Consider the following 25,139-nt stretch of genomic DNA (forward strand, 5'->3'; position numbering starts at 1 on the left):
TACTTGTTTGCTTTCTCTTTGTCATTCAGCTCCTTTAAAAAAATCAGGAAGCCAAACTGACGGAGTGAGATAAAGTCTTGGAAGTCATGTACATTGATGGACGTTCATGCAATTCTACTCCACCAGTGGTCAACAGTGCTCATGCAAGATGTTCTGTACATTTTTCTGAGTGTTTAGCTAAAATGTGGTGTAATATATAAATTGTGACGTAAATGTAAAATTCAATGTAAAATAAAATTTGAGCTTCCTGTCTCAGGAGGTCTTCCACCTCTTCCCTCCTGCGTGTGACCCGTGCTTCTGGTTGCGGTCCAGTTTGCAGATTTCTTGCTGTGGCAGATCTAAGCACTCAACTCCAGGACTTTCCAAAGAAATGGGAAACAAGCAGGGCTTCCGCCCAGGGTCTTGTGCTCTATGCCAAGCAATTAAAACAGGGCCATCCCAGTTATTCAGAGAACAAATTGAGTAACAATGCTTGCTTGAAGAGATCTCTTCCTCTCTCATCACATTATGCTATATAATGATTTATAGAAGCAAGGTGATCTTTAGCTTGTCCAAAAGCTTGAACATAAGAGCCAAACAAAATACTGCCTTCCAGTCTAGGGATAACTTCCTTATGAGGAGAAGTAACATTGCTAGGCACAGTAGTGTAGTGATGTCACATTTTTATGAGTTATTTTTTTTTCTCTTTTACATATAGAGAGTTTTATCCTAGAGGAAGGAATATGGCTGCAACAGCCTGATGTAAGAGTTTATTCAATGTCTTAAATTAAATGCAATTTCTTCTGCTGGCTGCCTTGGCTCTTGTGATGGGGAAAAATAAAGGGGTGACTCTTTTCATGGGATAGAAACCAACAGTTGGTAAGCACAGTGTTGGCTCACCATGGTAAAGATACGTAGACAGAGGGTTAGGGGCTGTTCAAGGGTTTCTCCATGTCATAAGACTTTTGATGCAGGTACTTAAGCAGCACTGAGGCTTTTGGTTGGACAGAAAGAGGCCAGCAAGATGGTGATAGTGCAGATACAGTAAGTACTCTGCTTGCTTTCCTCACCTTCAAACAAATGCTGTCTCTAGAGGAATATAAGTGACACATAATTTAATGCAAAGAAGGAAGATTGTTGCTTTCTTAGAAACCTGCGGTCTCTGGGTTGAGTGAATTGTCTTTGCTCCTGAGATGTTTACTTTGTCTTCCGAGTATTTTCTACTACTGTTAGCAATGCAGACCATCGAGTCCCAGGGAGACAAACAAAGCATGTGCCAATTTGAGTTGAAGCCCGTCATCTCGTTCCAAGTTTGGAAATTTGACATGTTTCTGATTTCTTGCAGATAGTTTTTGAATGTGTTTATTTCATCAAGCTCTTGTATGCAGGGGAAAAGAAGAATAGCCCTGAACACTATGTCCATGTACACAAGAGAGAAGAGAAAGTGATTTTCTTTCTGTAAGTTCATTCAGCCATGATCTGTGGTTTGTCAGCACTGCGTATCATTGACCAGTTTAGATAGAATTGGACGTTTCCGAGGAACGGAATGGCATGTCACTGGCCGTTAAAGAATTACTTCTTTTGCTTTTGAATTAAAATTAAACCTGCACTGCCAAGTATGGGTCTGGTCAGGAGCAAGGAAGTATCATATTTTAGATGAGAAACTTACATCCTAATTGCTTATGGCCTCCAGAGATTTTATGGAACTGTTCTCAAAGAAATGGTATTCCCTTGTTTGACCTGCACTGGGATTAGACATTGTAGATGTTCTGTAAGGCTCTGTTTTTCTTTTCATACTAATTTGTGTTCTGTTTGTGTCTGAAAAATGGAATATGTTATGCTTTTTTTCTTATTTCCTGTAACGTATTACTATTTTCTGCTTCCAACTACAAAGAAACTTTTCTGGTCCTTTGGGCCTTTTCTGGTCCATTGGGTGCTAATGGATGACATGTATATCTGCTCCAGAGCCTTACCCGTGCAGATAGCTTGTGAAGGCTGAGGCTGTTCCAACCAAACATGATTAAAAGTCATAGAAATTGAGATGGAAAAAGCTAGAAATTGAGATGGAAAAAGCTATTAGGTCACGTAGTTCCCACACGCGGCCCCCGGACCAGTACAGGTTTGTTTCCAATGGTACATTTTTGGTGCTTTCCAGAAGGGGTCAGTGCAGGTCAGTGTTCACTTTGCATCCAACTGCTTGCTTCCCTTCCCCCTTCTTGAAAAATTAGGAAACCTGGATATGGTGACAAGTAGGTTGTGAAATGTCTAGTATTTTTATTATAGCTTGTAATTTGATGTTGGGTGATCAAAAGCAGAAGAAACATGTTCAAGTCCGACTATTGATCATCCAAGATTTTAAATGAGGAAATTTAGTGAGATCTTCAAAATGACTTATTAGCTATGTATGTATATTAAATGCTACAGATCCTGAGAACTGTACTGGCAACACTTGGCTGTAGCGAGAAAGACACAGATTCCCAGGTTTATCCTCTTGGGTCGTCCATACTTAGAAAGAGCATATTACAGTAATGTTTTATAGTTACATAAAAAAATGTCCGGATAATTCAAATGAAATTTCTGATTGTAAAAAACAAAAGTGACAAAAACCCTCTTAAGTCTGAGTAAGGGAGGAGAATAACAATCATGTTTCACCAAAAATGCAGTTCGTCTGACTCAACCACTGTGATACAGAAACCTTTCTGAAGATTGTCTGGTGCCACGGGTCTGTTAGGGTGTGGAGGCTCCTGCAGGGTCCGTTTCGCATGTGTGAATCCGGTGTCCTGGTCGAGAGCGGCCACGTGCTCATCAGCAGGAGAGGCCTGCCCGTTCCACATGACAACAGCTTACCCTACATGTCTGTGGCCATGAAGAAGTGACAACCAGCTGCTGAAATGGATTTTAGAGGAAGTAGGAGAATGATACTGGGACAGAAATTAATAATTTGAAGTGCAGAGGGGGATGAAAAGGTGGATGGAGATGGTAAGAAAGAAATGCTGCAAAGAGAGCAGGGAGAGATGGCACTCTAGTAGGAGAACGAGCGACTCACTTGAAAATAACTTGTTTATGTTTTTAAAGTTTTCTTGTTCTCCCAGTGGATATGGTTATTTTTCAAAGTAAAATAACCAAGTAATAATTTCATTACATTTCCTTCCAAGATTTCGAGCGAAGTGTAAACAAGAAAAATCCAGTGGGAAAATTAACCTAACTTCCTTCTTCAAGAGCGCTTCAGTTCTGTTTCTGCCCCCGCCCCTCTCCTTATACATATTCACTGCTGCTGTTCTTATACCCAGTATCTGTGGCATTGCTGACACCGACTGAAATACCTCAGGGATGGCATTTGTCAGAGGGAGAAACTTTCAGGATTACTTAAAATCACTTCTGATACAGAGATGATAAGTTCTGAGATTTTCAGTGTTTAAAAAATACTAATGACTTTTGACATTTTGGGAATGTTCCATATGGGCAAGTCAAGATGATGGAAAACAACTGAACCACTCGCACTGAGATTTGATCTCTGGCAAGTAATATTTGGGCTGCATGGGAGAATCATAAGGAACAAAACCTCTGTAACAACACCGTGGCAATCAGACCGGCAGACTTCCAAAGCTTTAATTTTTCCAGATGTTAAGTGCCTTTTTTTTAATTCTAACACAGGTGAAGAAGGGAATTCAGAAAAATGGACAATGTAAAACATTGAATTTGTAAGGAATTGGTTGGAATAAAGACCACCACATCGTTGAATCTTCGGATACCAGTGTGCTGAAACATGAGCGGTGGTAATTTGCATTAAATGAAGTCAAAGGGTTTATCAGGGCCATAAAAATAAAATATGTTTTCTACATTTTAAAACATGTTTTTATGTTTTTATAATAAAAGTGTTATGTCTTCAGACATTTCCAGGCTGCTTTGTAACGAATGCTGAGTTTGCCTTCAACAACAGATGTGCTTGTAAATGGTGAGGATGAGCAGGAGGAGACCCGGAGTCCTCTGGTTCATTCACATAAGGAGAGCCCTGGGGTGATCTTTCACCGGGGAGTCACGAAAGCCTGAAGCCAGCTGTCTGTGTCAGTGGTTTGTGCTGTTGGCTGCAGCACATCTAGCTTTGACTCAGTTCCTTTCTTGTTGCCACCAAAGACTGAGGTTTACCAGAGAGGCTTTGGGGCAGTGTAGGCAAAACCAGTGATGCCCAGTCCTTGCTTCTGGCACACTGTTGCGTTGCTGTAGAAACTGCTTCATTTAGTACTTAGCGTGGACATCTGTAAGCTTCCCTGTCTCTGAGTGCAGGAAGCTCAGCTTCCGATCACTCCAGTCAAGATTTACATGAGGCTATCAGAGCGCAGAGCGGGCTCTGCAGCCTGTTCCAGCCAGGAATCAAACACCTAGACTTTAAGTGAAGTGGGAGTTTTGTAAAAAGGCATTGAGTCAAGACTGAAATACTTTGCAGGAGGGAGTGCCAGCTGGGTTTATACTTTATGAGAAGAATAGAGGCTCTGTCATAATGATGAACTCTGCAGTCCTCTTCTTGCTCTTCTTCCCATATTTAGCTCCATGAGACTGGAGTGGGGGAAGCCCGTGCTGTGCTCTGATGTTGGACCATGATGGGACGTGATGGAGAGATCTCCAGCAGGGTTTTCCTCTTATGGCTCCTCCAGCCAGATGGCTTCAATCTACTGACCAATTCTCTGTGCTTTGTGTGAGGTCTGTATGCAATTTAAATGGAGCCTGTTCTCAGCTAGTTTTGCCTTTTCTTTGCCCCCCTCCCCCACATGCACATATATTCCCAACTGACCCTTTTCATGCTTCCCCTTTTCTCTAGCCATTCGGGGAAGTTAGCTGGCACCATATAACAAATATATCAGCTGGATTTGCCTCAAAGCCCTTCACTTCTGGAGGCTTTCAGTCATCTAACTCCTCCAAGTATTTCTGAGAAGAGTGCTTACTTAGGCAACTGTGCTGTTGGTGTAGCTCTCAGAGTGGTATTTCTTTGTGATGCTGCCGTTTTCCAGCTGCTTAGAAGTTTAGAACGCGGCACTTCTTGTACACACCTATGTTTGCTACCACCCTGAGTCCTAGCAGATTTGTCTAATCAACAGAGCACAGTTATCTGAACCTCAATTTATCTTTGCATTTTGCAAATCTGGAAAGAACATATTTGGTCTCTACGTTTTTTTTTGCCTTTTCTGATACTGTTCAGCATGAAAAGCCTCAAATATCATGACAAATAAGAGCAGGGACTGGCCTTCTCACTGCATTTTTATCACTTAGCACCAAAATTACACTGAGAGTAGACAATAGCAGACAGTATTATTAGACAATCTTTTAAATAGAAGACAGTAAAAGACAATGGAAGAGTGATAACAGTACAAGACAGTAGGACATCTCTGTTTTGTTTCAGTCATCAAGCTTGCTTCCTGGACTGGCATGTTGGAAAAAAGATCAGAGGGGCTGGAGTGCTGGTTTTGCTCTGTTAAACTCAGTTGCACTTCATCCCTAACTGTATGTGCTTTCTGCTTTGCAAGCTGTTGCATTGCATTTTTTAGTGAATTCTTTCATTAATCAGCGGCCTGGAAGAGACTTGGAGACTGCTGGAAAATAATAGTGTTGGCCTCCTCGCCAGTCAGGTGACAACATAAAATGCTCTCGCATTTCTTATGGCTTCCTAATATGAGTCATGGCCGTTTGGATACCTTATCTGTTTAGAGACAGATAAGGGAAAAAGGAATTTCCCTCGGAGAAAGAAGGGCGCGGGAGTACTCTTATGACACTTTCCAGTTCTCCTGGTACATTGGACTGTAGGGTCTGCAAGGGCCTCTGCCATGTTGTGCAGCTCAAAGAGCTGTTCCACTGATGAGGATTTCCAAAATGCACTGCAGTGCAGTGCTGCTTCTTTTTTCATTGTGTGTTCATTTCATTTTTGTCAGTTCTTTCCGGGAAAGGCATTCAGTGTCTGTTAGTGTGAGTGATAACGACAAGCAATTCCCCTTTTGATATCTGAGACATGGAAATAAGCTTCCCTCCTGACCCCAAAGATACTTGTTTCTGGTACCCTGCAGATCTAGTATGTAAGCAAGAAGGACTCTGCCTTCATTCCCCCCCCACCAAACAACAAAACAAAACTGTTAACTGTAATCTCACTGAGTGAGTCAGAGAAGAATATGAGCTTGGCATGCAACAAAAAAGCTGAGACAGTGCTCAGCAGAGATGAAAGTGAGATACTGATGGCCGGAGTTTAATTGGGTTTTCATAAAACATGCTGTTCTTCACATTTTGGCTAGTGCTTGATAGTTTCTTTTTATGAGTCTGGCAAGACAATGAAACTTCAAACCATTTGCTTTGCAACTGGAAAATGAACCAGAGATATTAAGAAGAGCACTAGGACTCTGTCTCTCCCATTGAGAAGAAGCAATTCAGCAGTGAGGGAATGAGAGCCTCTTGCAGCCATACAAGCACAGTTTAGCAGTAAATCAGCTCAGCTGCAGTCCTCACCACATGATATTCTTTAGTTGCCACTGGGGAGAATTCTGCTCATCTCCAGACATGATTTTGACTTGAGTTAATATTTATTTGCGTTTTTACAGATGTGCTGTCCAGTGATGGATGGGGTGTGTTGACTTTCTACTTTTTCACACCTGGTCCACACCTGTTTGGGATCTCATTCCCTGCCCTACTGGGCATCAGCTCTTGAACTTTGTTGGATCGTGGCTCTCAAGCCAGCTGAGGGTGGTGCACAACTTTGAAACTCTTGGCCAGAGGGCTTTTTGTTCTTAGTCAGAGAGGTTGATAGGTTTTGTTTTGTTCTTGAGTGAATATTCATTCTCATTGCAAAAACATTTCACAATAAGCTGTTTCCATTTGACAGCTCTTTGGCAGCACATGTGTGAAATAAGTTGTTTTTTTGTAGTCCAGTTCTTAGTGGGTGAGAATATCTCTGTCTCAAAAAGGCATTGGATTTTCATTGCACTCATTGATAATTTAATCAAAGAAGTAGTGGACTAATTATTCCTCAGAGTCTAAACTCTCTGGGGAAATAGAAGTTGATCCTCCAGCATACTGTGAGGAAACTTGTCTTGCCTGTGCAGCTCCTTTCGGGTAAGAAGGGGGCTTTGGTCTCCAGGGCTGTGGATTCAAGAGCATGAAATTCAATACAAAAATTTTAAAACAAAAAACAAATGGCATTGTTTGGAATCCTGTTATAGCATGTTTTTTTCATTTTCACTGCAGGAGCTTTAAACATTAGTATGTGAGCACTAGCCAAATTTAGGTTGGTCAAGACTAGAGAGGAACTCCGAGGAAGTTCAGAAAGACCCAGCTAAGCTTCCTGAAAAGGCAGCTCAATGGCAAATTAAGTTCCTTGTAGAATGGCAGAAGATAATGCATGACTGGGAGAAAACTCATTTGCTCAGACATCTTGAAGTGCTCTAATTTAATTCTTTTAGTTTAGGAAAAGACCAGAGCAACACTGCTTAGTGTGCTCATCAATATTACTGAGAATATACTTGACAGTGCACATTAATAACTGCAGTTATTAATAACATAATTGAAAGCCAGAATAAACATCATGTTTCAGGCTTTGAAACTAATATCAGTTCAAATTTCAGTGGTGAACAGATTACTAAGAGGATTTTACATCCTCCCCTGACTTGTCTGGTAGCTTTTTCTGGAAGTGAAATACTGAACTGTAGAGACCTTGGGATTGATACAGCAGAGCAACTCACATGTTCCACGTCTTCTGGTTTCTGTCTGTACGGGCTAAAGGAGGTGGCGAGCCAGGAAGGAGCTGTGCTGTGCATCTGGGACAAGAACAGTTGGGGTGTCATGAGCGAAGGCCAAGGCATGCCAGCGGAGGTGGGTTATGGGATCGCAGAGCTTGTTGTGATTAACTCATGTGCCAGCATGTCACTGTGGCATTGGGGGCTATCGATCAAGGCTCAAAGGCGACTACTGGGCAATGTGTTGTGGTCACAGGGCTGGAAGCGTAGGAGAGCTGCAGGTCGGTGTGAGGAGCATCTGCAGAGTTTGGTATGGTGACACCAGGGAGCAACAGGGAAGGGAGAGTTGTTGCCAGTCAGGAATGAGGGATGTTGGCAGAGCTCAGTATTTGGAGTAACTGGTTAGTGGTGAGGTGCTTTCCTCTTCCTTGGATGCCATTGTCTGTCAATCTTTCCTGCTTCTTTTGCGATTTTGCTTTAAGAATCTGAATCCCCCTGAGCAGCAGGTGATCTTGACTATAACATAGAGGAATATGCTTGGGAAAGTTTTGTTAAAAGAGAGCGGGTTATAAAAACAACCCTCTCTGCATGGCTTGAACCTGTCAGCGTGACGCTGCCGACGACGCAGCTGGGGGGAACGCGGCAGGCTCCTCAGCCCTGAAGCAGAGCAGCCCACACAGCCTGCAGATGTTATGGGCCCGGTGTGGGTTTGGGGGAGGTGTGCCTGCCTTGCCAGGTGGGCCATGCATGGAACTCAGATGTTTAAGTGGCCATAAGCCTCTAATCAAAGCAAACGTTTTGAATCATGGTTCTTCCCAGGACTTGAGAGGGGCCAGTGCATGAAAGTCCTGCTGGGCTCATCTCCAAAGTACCAGGTGCTTCTGAGTGTTCTCTTTGGGGTCAGGTTATTGGTCCCTTGCAAGATGAAATAACTTCCCAAGGATAGTTCTCTCTGCAAGTGGCTGCAGCATGAAGTTGTTCTGCTGTCCTGGCCTGGAACAGTCAAAAAAAGCTAGAAGGAAAGTGGCCGAGGGGCTGGGGAAGCTTGTGTCACTGAGGCCCGGGATGCCGGTCTGCCCAGGATGACTTGGTGTCTTGCTCTGGGCCGGTACACCTAGAGCAGGGCTTGCTGCAAACATTTCCATCCAGACAAATTGACTCTGTTTGTTCCTGCTGGCTTTGCTCCTGTCTCCTTTGTGTTCCAGAAAGGGAGAATTTACCCTCTGAAAATGCAGGGCTTACATGCAATTTTCCTGGAGCTCAGACAGTCAGCCAAATCAGCAGGAGCATTTTGGAAATGACAGGAGCCAGCTGAGGTCAGTTTTGATCTGGTAGGAACTTTACTAAACCAGTCTCAATTAGGAGTCACTATCGTTAGGCCAAGTCAGTAGGAACTTCAGAGAGCTGGCTGAAAAGGTGTAATTCCTGGTGAGGAGCTCTTGGATGGAAATCACCTCCTAGATGAAGGAGTCAGGGCTGTGCTGAGTTATTTGCTGCTAGAAGAGACTTTGTTCCTTACCAGCTGAACTAGACTAGGCTCTTCAAGTTTTTCTTAACTTTCCTCGTTGTATACTAAGACCCTTTCCAAACAAACAGCAATGGACCTACAGCTTTTGTGTAAGGAATAGCAGAATTTACTATGCCCTTTGTGAGTGCCCTGAGGCCAGGCTGGAACCTTCTCTGCTCACAGCTGCTGTCTAATTCCACTGTGTAGTCCCCACCGCAGTTGTATGAAGGCTTCTCTTGACCTTCAGAGATACTGCAGGAAACTTTCCTCTCATTGTCCTCAGAGCTGTCTATTTAGAGAAGAGGTGTCATATCACAGCATGACATGTGAATGTATATAGAGCTGTCATGTGGGGTATTCGGCATGCCATGTCTCTAGCCATGTGGTAGCACACATGAGCATGCCCTCATGTCTATCTGTCAACGCAGCTCACCATTTCACTCCCAGGATTATGTTGCTTCCTGTTTTCTGGGTTGTTACATCCTGATGATAGCATACATTTTCTTGGGATGCTTCCAGGGTGTCCTCCTTTTAATGCAGCATCTGATCTATGTTCTTGGGTGACTAGCTGAGGATGCAGGCCACCTGGGTTCGATTCTCTGCTTTGCCATGGACTTTCTGCATGATCTTGGCAAGTCGTGAAGTGATTTTTCCAACATGTTTTTCCTGTGACCAATCAAATGACACATTTTCAGAAGCAGAACTCAGACTCCAAGAGACTAGCAAGATTAAGCTTTTGCATGCTGGCCATTCACAGAGTACCTACATGTGGTCTGTGTGGTTGTACTTGAGAAATAATAGCTTAGATTAATTACCGAATGATCAAGAGCATGGCAACATTGGCAGAGCCACCTAGTGGGAATATGATCTGCATGTCTAGAAGTCTTTCTGCTGGGCTGGGCATCATTTACTGCCTCCTCTCTTCCCAGCCTGGGGTCATTCCCTTGTTTACCCAGTGACAAAAATGAGGACAATATAGGGTTGCATCAGTTTAAATGCATCTACGTGAGGGTTTTTGCTGGCACAGTTACATCAGCAGCCCTCTTTGGCTTGGTGAGCTTTGCAGTGTGGGACAAGCCTTAGTCTTTGAGTTCCTCAGGGACTTAACCATAACTGGGACATAATTGTGTCTCTCTTCCCTGTAGGTCTGTATGAAGATGAACACATTAAAATTAAGAGTTGCACAAGCTGTAGCTGAAGGGACCATTGGAAAACTTTGATAGATATGGTATCATTCAACCAGGATTTCATAAGATGTTCAGTGCAAAAGATGACTTGAAACATGTGCGCTTCAGAAGTGGAAGTGAAAACATGCGTGAGATGGAGAGGTAGACCAGTTCAACATTTCCCTAATTCTAAATATCCTTTGCAATGCTACTAAAGATACACGTTTGTATACAAGGAAGGAAAATGTAAAGCAGGAGAGCGTTAAGGTGATCTGTTTACTTTTGGCTACTCACCCAGCTTGCTCACTGTTTTGGTCGTTGATTCTCAGTCTTGTCTCTCAAACAGAGCAGAATCATTGAACTGGGAATTCTAAAGGGGCAGGGATGGATAATGGCACTTTACTGTAATTTTGAGGCCTTTCAGCTGGTCTTTTTTAGCCTCTACTACAAAGCCAGTAGTTCTGAGACTTAGTGTGCAGTCAGCTCTCCTTCAAAACAAAATGGTGAAATGGATACAACTCTATGCTTGAAAGCTTCTGCTGGTGGAAGCTCTGTGACCTAATCCATTCCTCCACAGATCAGAATCTGTTACAGGAGCTTTTTCCAGTGTGGCCTGTAAAAGCAGTTCCTTCTCTTGGCCTGAAAACTGATGGCCCAGTTGACCTACCACTTTTGGCTTCAGGAAGAGGCCCTGATCCCACTGGTTTCAGAAACAAACATTCCTTGTGGCCGCTTCTCTACAGTCAGCATTTCATGTCAGTGCGTACTTGGCCTTTACACTTTCAAAGCAGCTTTTTTTTTCTTTCCCTTCCAGATACTAGGGAACAAGAGGTTCAGAATGTCTGGTAGTGAAAAAGCAGTGTGATGCCAGGGGCTGTGTTGCTGGCAGCATAGCGTGAACATGCTTGTCTTACAAGCTGGTGGCAAAAGAAGTTCTTAGGAGGCCTTGGAAAGACTACCTGGAAAATCAACAAAGGTGTTACATGTGAATGAGCCACCTTCCTTTTTGCAGCTCTCAAAATGAATCCTTCTTCTGCAAGGTGGTTTGGGCATTTTACAGGGTGCTAAGTCAACCACACCTCTTCTTCCTAATTCTTCTCACTGACCCACCACTGGGCCTTAATTCTGCCAAGGAAAAATCTTTAAAAGTTCAGTGTCAACAGGCAAGTGCTGTCTGTTCTCTGTAAGGACAACATGTATCTGAGGGATCTAAAAATATCATTTTATGCTGAGAACTAGAGAATCTGTGTCCTCTGTAGGGACCTGAATTACAGAGAGTAACTAAAACACAAAATCTATTAACTTTCTCCAGTAATTAATTGCTGGTAGCATGTGAAGACATTTTTCAGAAAAGACTAGTTTTTATTCTTGGTTTCCTGAATTGCTATAGCAGTCTGTCCACTTACCTGCCTACCTCTACCAGGCATGCACGAGGTGATGGTGAAGAATACAGACCCTGAGTTAGATTTTGAGCTAGATTCTTTGCATATGAGCTGTGCCTGGCACAGACAGCTGCGGGCAGATCATCAGGAAGCCAAATGCAACTTCCTTGTCATATGGGACAGTCGTAGTGTGAGTTAGGGTATACTAAGGGCAGTTTTCTCTTTTCAGCCCAGGAGTCTCTCCATCCCATCTTGCTCCCTGTGTTTTTATAAATGGCAGAGAGAAACAAAAGTCATGTTGCTTTTGTGGTTTTTTTAATAGTATAGAGTATACACCGGGTTGTGACATGAATTGCAAATGCTCTGTAAAGGGCTTTTTGCCCTTCAATACAAAGATTTCAGTCTGTGCCCTAGTACAGCTCAGCCTCTTGTCTTCTGACGGGAGGCCTCAGCATGGGGAAACACGTCCTAGGAAGGCAGAACAACAGGGCGGGAATTAGTCAGATGCAGAGGAGAGCGGCTCGATACTAACGGCCAGATAGGCTCTGACAGCCTCACACCAATGGGCCACTCTCCTCTACAGGGAGTTTACGAGGCCTTGGCTTGTGTGGCCACCTCCACTTACGAATGAAAATCAAAACCAGATTGATGTCCCCCTCCCAACAGCAGCTGCCTGTTTTTTTGCATAAATCGTGCTCCCCTGCCCCTCTCCAGGGGAGCTCCATAAAATAAATGGATTCATTACATGCGGATTTCCTTTTCCTTCTTCTCTGGAGAAACAAAGAGCCTATTAGACACAATATGGAAATGCACATATGCATGCACACATGTGCAGACAACATGAAAATGTGCACGTGCACATGCAGCGTATAGGCTCCCTCCCATCTCCGTACCCAGACAGTGCCATAAAATACGTGCAGAAAACCCCTGCTCCTTTACGTGCGCAGCTCTGCCGAACACAGAAGCCTGTATTCATTCGCAGCTTGAATTCTGAGCTAGCAAGGACAGGAAAGCCTAGGGCGAGTTGCCTCCTCCCAGAAGGTGCAGCATGGAGAACAGGCTGCGTGGGGGTCGCTTGCTTTTGCCAAAGCCTGCCTTGGTGCCCAGGAGCTGTGTTTTCACCAAGAGCGTAAGGGTCCCATCTCCTCGGAGCGGGGTTCGCAGCAGGCTGCGCACATGGGACACCGTAACCACAGGAGCTGGGAGGCTGCCAGCCCTCCCTCCAGCTGAAGCAGAGGAGGGTGCCTGTGGAAAAGGCAAGAGGGCTGAAGGTAGGGAAATGGCTGGGAGCCCTTCATTCCTCTCATCTCCAGGTGGCGGCAATACTGGCACAGGAAAAGGCTGGAAAACACGCCTTCCCTGGAAAGCTCTGCCTGTGTGCAGCAGCCACAGACGCGAGTCGCACACACCTGCGTGCCGGGGTGAAGGACACGCTGGAAACCTCTCGCTGAGCAGGCTACACAAAGTTAGGAGATGCGCACATTCATCTTCAAGGTGCTGCCGTAAGACGTTGGCCCCGGGACAAGACTGTGGTACGTGGGTATGTTCACATTGTATGCTAAACCTGGGCCGGAGCCTGCGTTTGAGCACTAACTTGCTTCCCATGCAAACTGTGAACGCCCTAACCCTCAGGTCCAACTTCCTCCAACTTCAGTCAGAAGGCCTGTGGGGCTCTGAAACCCAGCCCCGACAGGGCGCTGTGCTGCGGAAACAAGAGCCAAGTCACAACAGCACTGGGAAACTGGTTGTAACCTTCAGCAGCTCCAGGTTACTTCTGCTCTGGTGACTGGGGAGGCCGGGGGTGGAGCGGAGGGGGAAGAGGAGAGTTGCTTTCTCTGCCTGGCACCAGGGGATGCTGTGCCCTGGGGCAAGGGAGAGGGACACAGAGCTCAGCTGGAGGGTGGGAGGCAGGCACGGTGGTGACATTTGCTGGGTCAAAGCCCAGGACCACGCTAAGGACATGCCACTGGTGCCTGAGCTTCACTGAACCCTGCCAAAGCTCTGGTGTTCGAGGGAAGGAACTGAACATCAGTTTCCTTTTTCATCCAGAATCCACACTACTCTGGAGCCCTTTTTAGCCTTTTTAGGAAGCGGTGGTGTAAATTTAGGAGAGCATAGCAGCAGGCTGGAGGCAAGAGAGATCCATTCAAAATCGAGGGGTGGGGAGAGCAACACTGCCAGCAGAAGGAGTTCAGATACATGATCCAAGACCCAAATCTCTCAAATCATAAATGTCTCAGTCATGTAAGAAGATACTGGTGTTTTGCTCAGGCCTGCAATATTGGGCTTTTGGGTTACAGTCAGGCTCCATTGCTAGCTTTTCCTGGCAGCCGTGAAGAGTAGGAACTTTCCCTTATAAGATGTATATTTTCACACAGTTGACAGAGTCTGAGAGCTGCAGCTTTAAGAAAAACAGTGACTCGAATGGGGTGTCTGATGAAATCTAGAAAGTCAGCAGCACGGGGGGAGACAGACCCTGCAGAGGAGGGCTTCTCAAGAGCTGCCGAGCAGAAGCCCTGTGACTGAGAGAGGCTAGCAAGAATTGAGATATGGGGGAGCTTAAAGCAGTTCAAATTGCCTAAAATTGAGTATTCTAAGCCCCAAGGTTTTAGACATTTCAAGCTGGACCACAAAAATTTGTGATAACCTTAAAATCATGAGGTTTTATAAAAGAAGAAATGCTGCATTTTCTCTCTCTGCCTGTTGGTTTCTGAGCCTTAGAGTTGCCTTCAAATCGCATTTTGTAGTTTTCCCCACTGTGAAGAATACTAGAAACTTCTCTCCTGTAGAAAACATGTTGCACTGGGGTCACGATTTTCAGTTTTCCACACAATCAAGAGGACTAGAAACTGAAGAAAACATGTTTCTCACCTAATCTTCTGTCATCGGGATCTGGAGCTTTAAGGAAAAACAGGAACAGTATAATGAGATCCACAACCCATCATAAGTACTGGCAATGCTACTTCAAATGGCTTCACTTCACTGGTATCTGCAAGGACTTTGTATATGCAAATATGGAGATTCCAATCTTGACCCTGGAAGCACTGGAGCCTTGAAATGGCCAAACTGGGTGAACCCCAAAATCCATTTATTCCTGGATGGTTTCTCTGATGCCTTTGCCAGATGCTTCAGGGGAAGATGTAAAAACTTTGCAGTAGGCAGAGGTAACATAATCTGTTCCACACTTAACATCACTTTCTGGTTCCTACACATTAGAGATGGGATTGGGACCAGCAATATGAATTTCAGCGTCTTTTCCAAAAGCGTTGTTAGCTATCATTATTAAGTTTTTTTTTTTTTTTTAATTCTCATCCACATCATTGTCCAATCTTTTTGTAAGGTTTGCTAAATTCTTGGCTTCCCCAGCTTCTTGTGTTAGGGATGGCTTAGTCCAATTACAAATGATGTGAAGGAAATTATTTATTTTGATGAAGTTTGAACTGGTTGCTTCTTGATCGTATTGAATATCTGTTCACCCTTGTGTATCCAGGGACAACAGCAACACCCAGTTGTCTTTCTCTCTGCAACTATTTTGTATGCTTTCATCAGGATGCCTTCTGGTTGCAATAATGCATGGTGCTGGGGATTTGAATCTATTTGCACAAGTCTGCTATGTACTTTACCTGCTTTCTTTTACAGACCCTGCTTCCTCCGTGGTGTTTTTCCCTCCCTGCATGCATTACCTGGTAGCTGAGGCACTCAGCTTGGACTGAGACAGCCGCTGGTCTGTTTCCTGCTGTGACCTTTTGCATCAGCATCTGCTTCTCTTTAGACTGCAAGCTCTGTGGCAGGGATGAGCTTCTGTGGATGTATGTTTGCGCCTGCAAACCATGACTTCAACTAGAACCTCTATGCTCTGCTGCAGTGCATACAACAATTAGTAATAATTCACACTTAAATAAACCTTGCTCAGCCATTCACAGGGTTGAGTTGAGTGCTCCTTCTTGGTGACCTGGTGCCCAGGCTTGGTGGTGGGGCTCAACCCCAGAGCACAAGGCCAGTGGCTTGGAATGGATGCAGTGCTCCCGATTCTCCATGGGAAAGCAGAGGGCACACCATTCTCTCTAGAAACAATCCTGCCTCTTTCTCCCTCCTTTGCCCCTTATCTCTGAGGACATTTGTATGCAAATAGGATCAAAGGCTCGGAGCTGCGATAGACTGTCTGAATATTCACTGGCAAGCCGTGACAGGCCGTGCACTTCAGAGCAACTCATCCTCAGCTCACAAGTGAGTGAGGAGGAGGGATGGACAGAGCCCTGACCCTTCTCTGACAGTCACCCTTCTTTCTTACACTTGGGAGGCACTTGCTGCCATTTGTTGAACCACTACCTCCCCTCTGAATGCAGAATCCAGCTGGAGATGTGCCTGTGATATCTGACACTCGTAATTCATGGTGTGATGGCCGGTTCTGCAAATTGGAACAGGAGCACAAACAGCCCTGCATGGCTTGCCAGCCACGTGTGGGGTTCAGTAGTCACACTGTGTGTGGGCTCCTCGAAAGGAGAAACCTTTCCAAGCAGCAGTGGGACTGCACTGGGGGTGAGGGGTGGGAGCAGGAAGGGGTGATGGCTCCCCACTTTGGATCTGAGCAGAGAGGCAGGTGAGGTTTGATAATTTGCGGATTTGCTCGGGCTCAGGAGCTGCTGGGGATTTGGAGGTGAGGAGCTGAGCAGCTGGCAAGGGAGCCGACCTGCTGGAAGGAGGGAGGAAGATTTTGTCTGTGCTTGTGTGGGGCTTTTTTTGCTTCCTCCTCACTACAGTCTGCCTCCAGGGACTGGGACTGCAGCTGCCACCGCAGAGTTCATCCTGGGCTTCCTCTTGGAGAACAGCTTGTGGCTTTGATCAACCATAGCCATGTGCCTCCATCCCTGCCTGCTCCCTGGGTGAGGAGCTTGGTTATTCAGGCAAGTGGAGGCTCACCTGGGGGTGGACGCAAGCCCTGCTGCTGTGACAGCTCTGCCAGAGTCAGGACTTGCTCTCAGGGCAAGCAGAAAGACTCTGCCAGGCCCAGTGGCCTCTGGTGTGTGACGGGTGTTCAGCTTCAGTGTATCAGCTCTGCTGCCCAGACCACCCTGCAAGTCCTCGCGTGGGAAGAAAGAGCCAAAGGAGCCTTGGAGACAGCAGTGTCCTGGCTCTCAGGGGCGACCAGACAGGTTCTCAGGGGCAGGACGGAGACACAAATGACCAAGGCAGTAGGAGGGGAGCATGCTGCATCTGCCAGCCTCTGTCTTCTGTGCCTGGCCTGCTGAAGGAAGAAGGCGACTCCTCCTGTGTGTTTGTCACGTCCTGGCAAATGACGTGTGTCTAGTCACTCCTTCCTCAGCAGCTGGCGCATACAGCAATAAAACCTGTCTCTGTTTCAGGCAGTGCTGTTCTCAGGTTCAGCTATTCCTTGTCCCAGCTGATGATCCCCTGGAGAAGGAGGATATAGTAATGACGGGAGGGTAATATTCAGGCTGTTTACAGTCTGTGAAGATCTTTCCTGCCTGTCATATGCACTATGCCATGGGTTAGCAGATCATAGGAGTGCACGCTGGAAGCCACCTCCAGGTTGTCTTCTTTGGGCTGCAGTGCCCATCACTGTGATACTGGGGCACTACCCGGATTGTTGAAGGCCTGAAGCCTCAAAGCTTAGAGCTCTTAGTTGCCTCTGGATGGGCCCACTGGCCCTGCCTGCATCCAGACACAAAGCCATGGCTATCCTCTGGTTTGCAGACAGGACATTTTCTCCCAGTAGTAGAAGTTCGAAGGTAGACTGAGGTCTGCTAGCCTGCACAGCCTATTAAAAACCAGCCTTATTAAATAGGAGCTAGGAAGCAAAACACAGCGACATAAGAGAAGGGGGAGGAAACCACCAATTAGGAACAGCCCCCTAGGGGATGCTTTCTCCAGAGCCAGAAGGCAGTCTGCCAACAGGGCTTTTGGAGCGGGATGGGGCTTGCAGGGGAGGGCAGAGCCCGGGGGTAGCTGCCTTGCACAGAACTTTTCTGGGGTCAGGTGGGCTGGTCCTGCAGCCCAGGAGCGATGGTCCCCAAAGCAGGACAGCGAGGGATTGCTCCCTGGCTGGGCAAGGGCTAGGAAGGTACAGCCTTCCTTCACCTATGGCAGCCAGCTAGTGATGGGGAATTCCTTCCTCCAGAGAGCAGCTGTGCTATGGAGCAGCTGCAAGTAGCTTGCAAAGCTCTCCTGATAGCCAAGTTTCCCACAGAATGGCAAGCTCATGCCCATCTGCAGGGCTGCTGCAGGCAGGCAGAGGCTCTGGGGCCTTGCAGCGAGCAGAGAGACGTCACCCCGTGCAAAACGAACCCACAGCTGGTGTCCAGCTGCAGAGATGACCGATTACGCCATCAGGTGTAGGTTGGTAGAGAAAAAGGACACAAGGTCTGAGCTTTGTTGTTGGTGCATCCTTCCGATAGTTTGGTAAAAGCCAGGGGATTATTGTTTAGTTCTTGGCCTGTTGGGCTGGCTGGGAGTCAGGGTTATTGTCCCTTGGTGGTGGCAGAGTGTGGTTTGTGGTGGGGACTGTGCTCCTGATAAGGAGCGCTGAGACACTGAGGGCTGGACAACCAGGATGTGGCTTGTGGACCAATACCATGTGCTTTCTGCTGGAGAGAAGAGGAGTGGGTGTGCAGTGTAGCTTTTATTTGCTCCAATCTGTCTTGTTTCTCAGTATTCCTGGAGATGCCAGCTTCTTACCAGCTTAGGGACCTGCTTAGGCAGTGGAATCTGGGAGGAGGATGAAGTAAAACACTTGCTTGGGGCCACTGAGTGCTGCCTACAGGGACTGTCCAGGGCCTGTGAGGAGAAGGGCCTCCAGCAGGCAGCCTGAAGCACCCGAAATCCCATCTGCTTTTTGGGGTGCCAGTAGGAACTTTGTAGGAGATTTAGGGCCTGCTGTTTTCTCAGCAATGAGGTGGCTCATCAGCTGGCTGCCCAGCCAGTTTTAAAGGTCTCCTGTGGTTGCCATTTACCACCCTTGTAGTGGGCACCTGGCTGATCTCTGCAGGGGTTCAGCAATTTGCTTCAGCTCTTTAACGACCGAGTTTGTGCTTCAGGAGCAGCTCAGCCATCCTCAGTGATCCCCCTGAGTGAAAGGACGCGTGAGCAGTGCTTCAGGTCAGATCTGCCAGGCAAGATCGCTGCAGTAATAGAGAGCACAGTGGCCACCCAGAGCACTGTGGGCAATGTGGCACTAAGTATTTTGAAGATGCTGTGAGTGAGAGCTGCTTAAATATTTGCTTGGCTTGAAGCAGGGACTGAGATCTCAGTCTCTAGTGTCCTGGACATTTTCCCCATTCTGCAAGTTTCTGTGTGGAGGTGCTCTCCCTCTTTCCAAGGAGCTGTTTCATGTTGTGTAAGGGATTAAATATTCATTAGATGAGGGATTTTTGCACAGGCCTCATCCTGTCGGAGGAACCACAGCCATGTAATGAATCAGTCTCTCTGGTCCATTTGATGCAGACCATGAATTTGGGTCTCCCACATCCTTCTTGACTACCTAGCTTTGACCCGTGGGAGCTGTCAGCCCTGACAAGTTTCCACAGAAATGTTCATTTCCAGTAAATTGATATTTTTTCAATCAAAAAGTTCTAGCCCAGACATGTCAGTCTTCTTCCCAGAAGAGAATCTGCACCAGAAATCATCTTGCATCAGCTGAATCTTATAGAGAAGAATATGCACTGCAAAGTTACCAGTAAGCATTTTGTCTATTAGTGTATCTAAGTGAAAAAACAGAAAGGAGCTGTAGTTTCACACACCAGGTAACAGAAATCAGGCTGTGTAATATTTTTTTGCCTGACTACTCATATCGAGTAAGAACAGCATCATGAAAAGGGAAACAAGAAGTGGACTGATGTTAGAAAGAGATCTTGTGAGTCATTGCAGAGTGAACGGGAAGTCCTGATGATTCAGGATTTGGCACTTTCCCTTGTTGAACCCAATGGCACATCCTAGTGCCAGGAGAAACTAGGCTGTAGTAAGTGGTACCTTCCGGCTGAGATAACAGACCTGTGATCTTCCTCGTCATCAATGAGGAGTTCAGCGGTATTTTTCATGAGGAAGTAAAGCCCTGTTCATAGTATCCTGACCAAGGCTCTGCATGGAAGTCTTTACCGTCTCAGTTTCCAAACTGCAGTGAAATCTCTCCTCATTTGAAACACCTCTTGCTTTGTGATATTGTGCACGTACATTAATTTGATAGTCTGTTCGAGGAGCTGGCTGTCTCGCTCATTGGGATAAGTTATGTTTATGCTTTTTGTTATGTTACTTATAACCTTTGTTTTTCTCTGTCTTGGAAGTGCTGAGATGCAGAGCCGCTATCACTGGCTATTTGTGGACAACACCATTGTTTGGTGTGTGCATTTTGCTCCAGATAAAGTAGAATCTGTGCTCTTCTAACTTCCTTGTGGAAAGAAATGTTACTGGGAGGAAGCTTCTTGTGACCCCTGGTCTGCTTTATGGATGCTGTGGACCTCAGCTGTTGGGATGTAATGGTGTTAACTAATAATGGCAACCATTATTCTTTCTCTGCTCATCATTTTTGGATCAGTGCTCTGCTATGGTGCTTCTCCAGCTGTCCCTTGTCCTCTCCTCTTGCCCTCTGCCCATCCCTTGGCATGTGCCTGTATGTCCCACTTGCCCACTCTCAAGGTACCTTTGGGCAAGCGCAGATGTGTCTGCAGTCCAAAATCCTGCTGTGATTTGAAAGTGTTCCAGCAGTGGTGAAAATCTGACATTTCATAGCCAACTCAACAAAAAGGAGGGGCTCTGTGTGGATGACTCATTTCATTTCCCTTTGCCTATAGCAGAAGCAGCTAAAGGATTTCCAGTCGGTTGCCCCATTAGCCAGGGTGTCTTGCTGTGGATCTGTTGAAATTGCGTACCCAGCAGCAGTCACGGTTGTTGCACTGGTAAGCTAAAGAGGGCACTTGAGGCTTTTGAGCAGCGAAGACAGAGTCCTAAGAAAGAACTAACATATGGAAGCTGTGCAGACCATCCCTGGCCTGCTGGCTGTTGCGGGCCTCATCCCCACCGCCTCTGCCAAGCCCGGCCATAGGAATGATGTCAGCGTGTCACTCTACGGGGTTCTGGAGAGCAGTGAAATGCACCCAGTGAAGTCAATGATGAAATTTCCAGTCCTGGGGGGTTACATGGCCATGGATCGTCCCCACGCCTATTCCGATGGATGCAGATCTGGCAGCAGGACCCTTCAGCTCCTTGAGTACAACTCATTATATCTGGGAACAGAGCCAGGAGGAATAAAGGAGACAACTGGTGTGAATCCCAGCTGCGTATCTGCTTAGTAACACAGGTTTTTGTGAATACATTGTCCATGGCTCTGTATTTTCTGCTGTTTTTTCTGCAGCATGCAGGGGCCCGTGTGGAAGCTGGGGCCACCCCTATGGCCACTGACCCACTGTGGCCAAAAAAGTTGTGGAAATTCTGAAGCTATCAGCCACTGGGCTTGACCAGCCACATCCCAGGTGCTGCTCTTCACAACTGAACGGTGGCAGCAGTGGTTGCCGTGGGTCCTGCAGCAAGGAGGGCAACAAGCCCCTGCTCATCTTCCTATGCAGTGACTCAGTGTCTCATGCACTCTCGCTGCATCTTCTGGGGAACTGTGCTGCAACGTGTAAATGCCAAATGGTGAAGACTGCAAGACCAGATAAAGCTTTGAGGAGAAAACCCCTTAGATTAGAGACAATGTTTATTGTAGATTCAGTTTGGGTCAAAGGCTTTTCCTCCATCCCTCTGAGATGTATCTGACATCAGATCCAGCTGGCACTGAACTGGGCAAGAGCTGAGGATCCTGTGTCCCGGTTTTGAAGGGGTGATGTGTATGGATGAAGCCAGCCCTGCTTTTTGCTTTATCCCTAGGTGCCCCCACAGGCCCCGCTGTGTTCAGTAGGAGGAACAAGAGCTCTTCCAAACACTGATGCCAAACGACTGGAGCAGGACTCCAGGTCTCCCAGCTCTAGGAGATGAATTGACCCAATGGATGAAGCAGGCCCCCAGAAGCCAGGGCTGCTGAAATCATGTCCCAGCAGTGGGAGGGGGTGAGGTTGGATGGCCAGGAGAGAGGATAAGGAGCCAGGATTCATAGGCTGCAGCCCTATCCATAACAGAGAGTCTCTTTCTGATTGTAGTGGTGGAGAACGTGGGTCAGGCCTTATCAGTATTATGGACAAACCACCCAGAAGCTTTGTTTACCTTTGATTCTGGTCTGGGTTCATTTAACTTTTGTCTGAGGCCAGATCTGAACCCACTCCTTTCCCTTTGAAATGATTTCCTGCTAGTGGCATAAATGAGAAAAAGATTACTTCATTGCATCCCTGAGTAAACAGATCCCACTCCATCCTCAGAAGACGAAAGCTGGGGATTCATTTTCCTTAGGACCCGCGGCAGATGAATCAGAAAGCTGGACTTTTCGTGTGTGTGAGGCTGAGCTGGGCTGGTGAGCAAGTGAGCCAAATGGGGACGGCGGAAGCGGCGTCAGGAGCTGGCTCCTCCATGCGCCGGGACAGCGGCGTGGGCTGGACGTGAAAGCGGCCAAGGAGGAGGGACACCTCCAGCTCCAAGCCTCCGGGTAGTTCAGCTGCTGAGTCAGTTGGGGTCTGGGGCTTTTCAAAACAGCGAGGGGGCAAGGGTGAGCGAAAAGCCCAGAGTGTGCGTGCGTGAGAAAGATGTTTCACCTCTGGCAGTGGGCCAAAGGAGCGCTACGTTGCTACAGCCCTTGGAGACACACTTGCAAACACACATGCTGACTTGCACACTCATGCTCTTGCTCGCACACACGTACCACAAATGGCACATGGAGGCTGCTCCCAGAGGCCAGCCCTGCTTCATGCTGGTCCCTGTTAATGGCCAACATCTGGCAACGTAGCTGGGGTGGAGAGAGAGCTGGGGCCAGCGAGCCCTTTCCCTGGCTATGAGTGAAGGGGAGGGCTGAGGGCTGGGCTGGGGTGGGCTGGAGTAGGCTTGTCTTCTCTAAAAGCAGCCTGCAAACACTCACTCCTGATTCCTCTGCAGAGAGCAGAGGTTGAGCAGCTCCCTACTTTTATGCTTTGTGAGTTAGAGAGCCACGGAAAGACAGTAGTGTGAAACCCCCAAACCGAAGGTCCCTGCCTGCACCAGGCCATAATAGCCAAGCAGGTTTTGCCAGCCCAGCCTGGCTTTGCCAAGAGGCCTTAGCTTTGATGTGGAGCATGGGAGCACAGATATCCTGGATATATGTTGTTGGGAAGGATTTGTTATGCTAATGAAGGGATTTTTCAAAAAGGATGTGGGCTATTGACAGACTTGGGTTTGTCTGACCTTCCCATTGGCAGAACTGGGGAGGAGGCAGCATCCATCGCAGCCCTCCCTGCAGAAAACCGGTGGTGTTTTGGCCCCCAGGGAGGAGCATTCACTGGTGTGAACTGGTGGGTGATGGTAACCCTGCTAGAGGGTGTGTGGGTTTGCCCTGCTGCTGCCTGTGCTGATCCTGCTCATTGCGTGTTCCCCGAGGTCTGATGTGAAGTGAGGTGGGGTAGGAAATGCACTGGTAGGGAAATATGGGAAAACTTTGCATTTCTTAAGCTACAGCCATTCTTCATCTGGGAGGACTCCCCTGACAAGCCGGGCAGCCGTCCCACCTGCTTCCCAGCAGCTGCACCCCATCTCACCCCTGGAGTTTGTCTGCAGGGGCCCGGGGAGGCGATGCTCACACCTTGCCCAGCCTGGAGAATCCCGGTCCTCCCCACTGGAGCGCTGGGCGGCAGAAAACCTCCCTGCCTGAACCCGGGCTGCGGCTACCCCGAGACAGCTCTTGGCAAACATACCAAAGACTTTCTGGGCATCGGAAGAGTGATATTATCCAGCTCTGCTGTTATCGTAGCTTTCTCCTTGGGAGTACAGGTAGGGAGGCTGTCAGAAGTGGGGAGAGATGGAGGATATGGAGAGGTAAATGAAAGAGAAAGGATCTTTTACAAATAAAGAGCAAATTTATGTGGATGTCATCTCTGCCCATCTGGCGTGGGACTCCTGAGGACTGAGGCCTCATTTCCCGTGGCTGAGCACACCCGTGCTTCCCGTGGGCTGCACCCACTGGGAGATGCCCTGCCCGACACGCTGCTGAGCTGAAGCTCTGGGGCGAGCAATAGGCGGTCGGGGCTGGGAATGATGCACCCTGGGGGCATGCACCACATGGCGAGCTACTGGCCCTTGGGAACCGAGGGGAGCTACTGGCCCTTGGGAACCGAGGGAACTCGCCAGCATCCTTCCCTCTCTCAACACCTCACTGCCATTCGCCCTGCCTGTAAGGCACCGGGTGGTGAGGACTGAAGTGAGCATCAGAGTATCTCTCACCCCAGTGATGTCCTCAAACCAGAACTCTCTCCGACCTGAGGTCAGCAAGGCCAGACTCTGCCCTGGGTCTCTGGCTTCCAGGTCAAGTGTGGTACCACAGAGGAAGGCTGAGGTTAGAGTGTGGCCAAGTGTCTAATTACTCCCCCAGACGTGCGTACGCATGGCACACCGTCACCGGACACAGTCCACACGTCCCCACTTGCTCACCACTGACTCACAAAGGGCTGGAAAAATACAATCCCACTCTGATGCTGTGGTGAAGATGTGAGTGCTCTCTGGTAATGCATGAGTAGTGTACGTGAGCAGCCAATCAGGACATTCAGCGTCTGACACTCCTGAGTTGAAGGCTGGCATGTTTACTGTATGACTTCGTTGAGTTCAATGACTCGGGGCAGACCTTCATGACACGCTCGAGGCTGTTTTGGGATGATACTCATCAGTTATGAGGACACCGGCTTGATGTCCCTCCCCCTCCCTTCAAGCCCATCAGACGAGTGTTGGGCAATCGAAGCACTAAATCTCAGGTACCGAGGAAACAAGGGAAGTCTTGTTGCATCATGAGACATTTCTGCTAACAGGGAAGGAATTCATCCTGGTGGGTGTTCAGGGGGGAGCGCTTACTGGAGGTTGACCTGTCTGGGCCACCATGATGAGGCAGCAAGTGAGCTGGTGATGACCAGGGAACAGGCAAGGCTTCACCACCATCCCCCCTCCTCACTGGATGCTCCTGCATGGTGGCCTCGAGACACAAAGTCTTACTGAGGGGGATCCTCCACAGGGGGCTAGCCAGCTCCCACCTCAAAGGCTGGGAGGGGGGCACCGGGTCCTCGCCCAGAGCCGGAGGAATACCCCATGCAGCACACATGGGCTGGCAATTCCTCTCCTCTTGGGAGGTTTTGGATGTTGCCAGTGCTGCCAGCTGTGTGCAGCTGGGTCACAGATGTGCTGCTGCGGGGCACACTCACAACATGCCCATGTCTTTACTTTCACAGCAATCTGAAGTGCAGGCGAGAAACTGGATGTTCTTGGGCTCTGTGGCCCTTTTTTTGAA

This window comes from Opisthocomus hoazin, chromosome 2 (genome assembly GCF_030867145.1).
Source record: "Opisthocomus hoazin isolate bOpiHoa1 chromosome 2, bOpiHoa1.hap1, whole genome shotgun sequence".
Lineage (NCBI taxonomy): Eukaryota > Metazoa > Chordata > Aves > Opisthocomiformes > Opisthocomidae > Opisthocomus > Opisthocomus hoazin.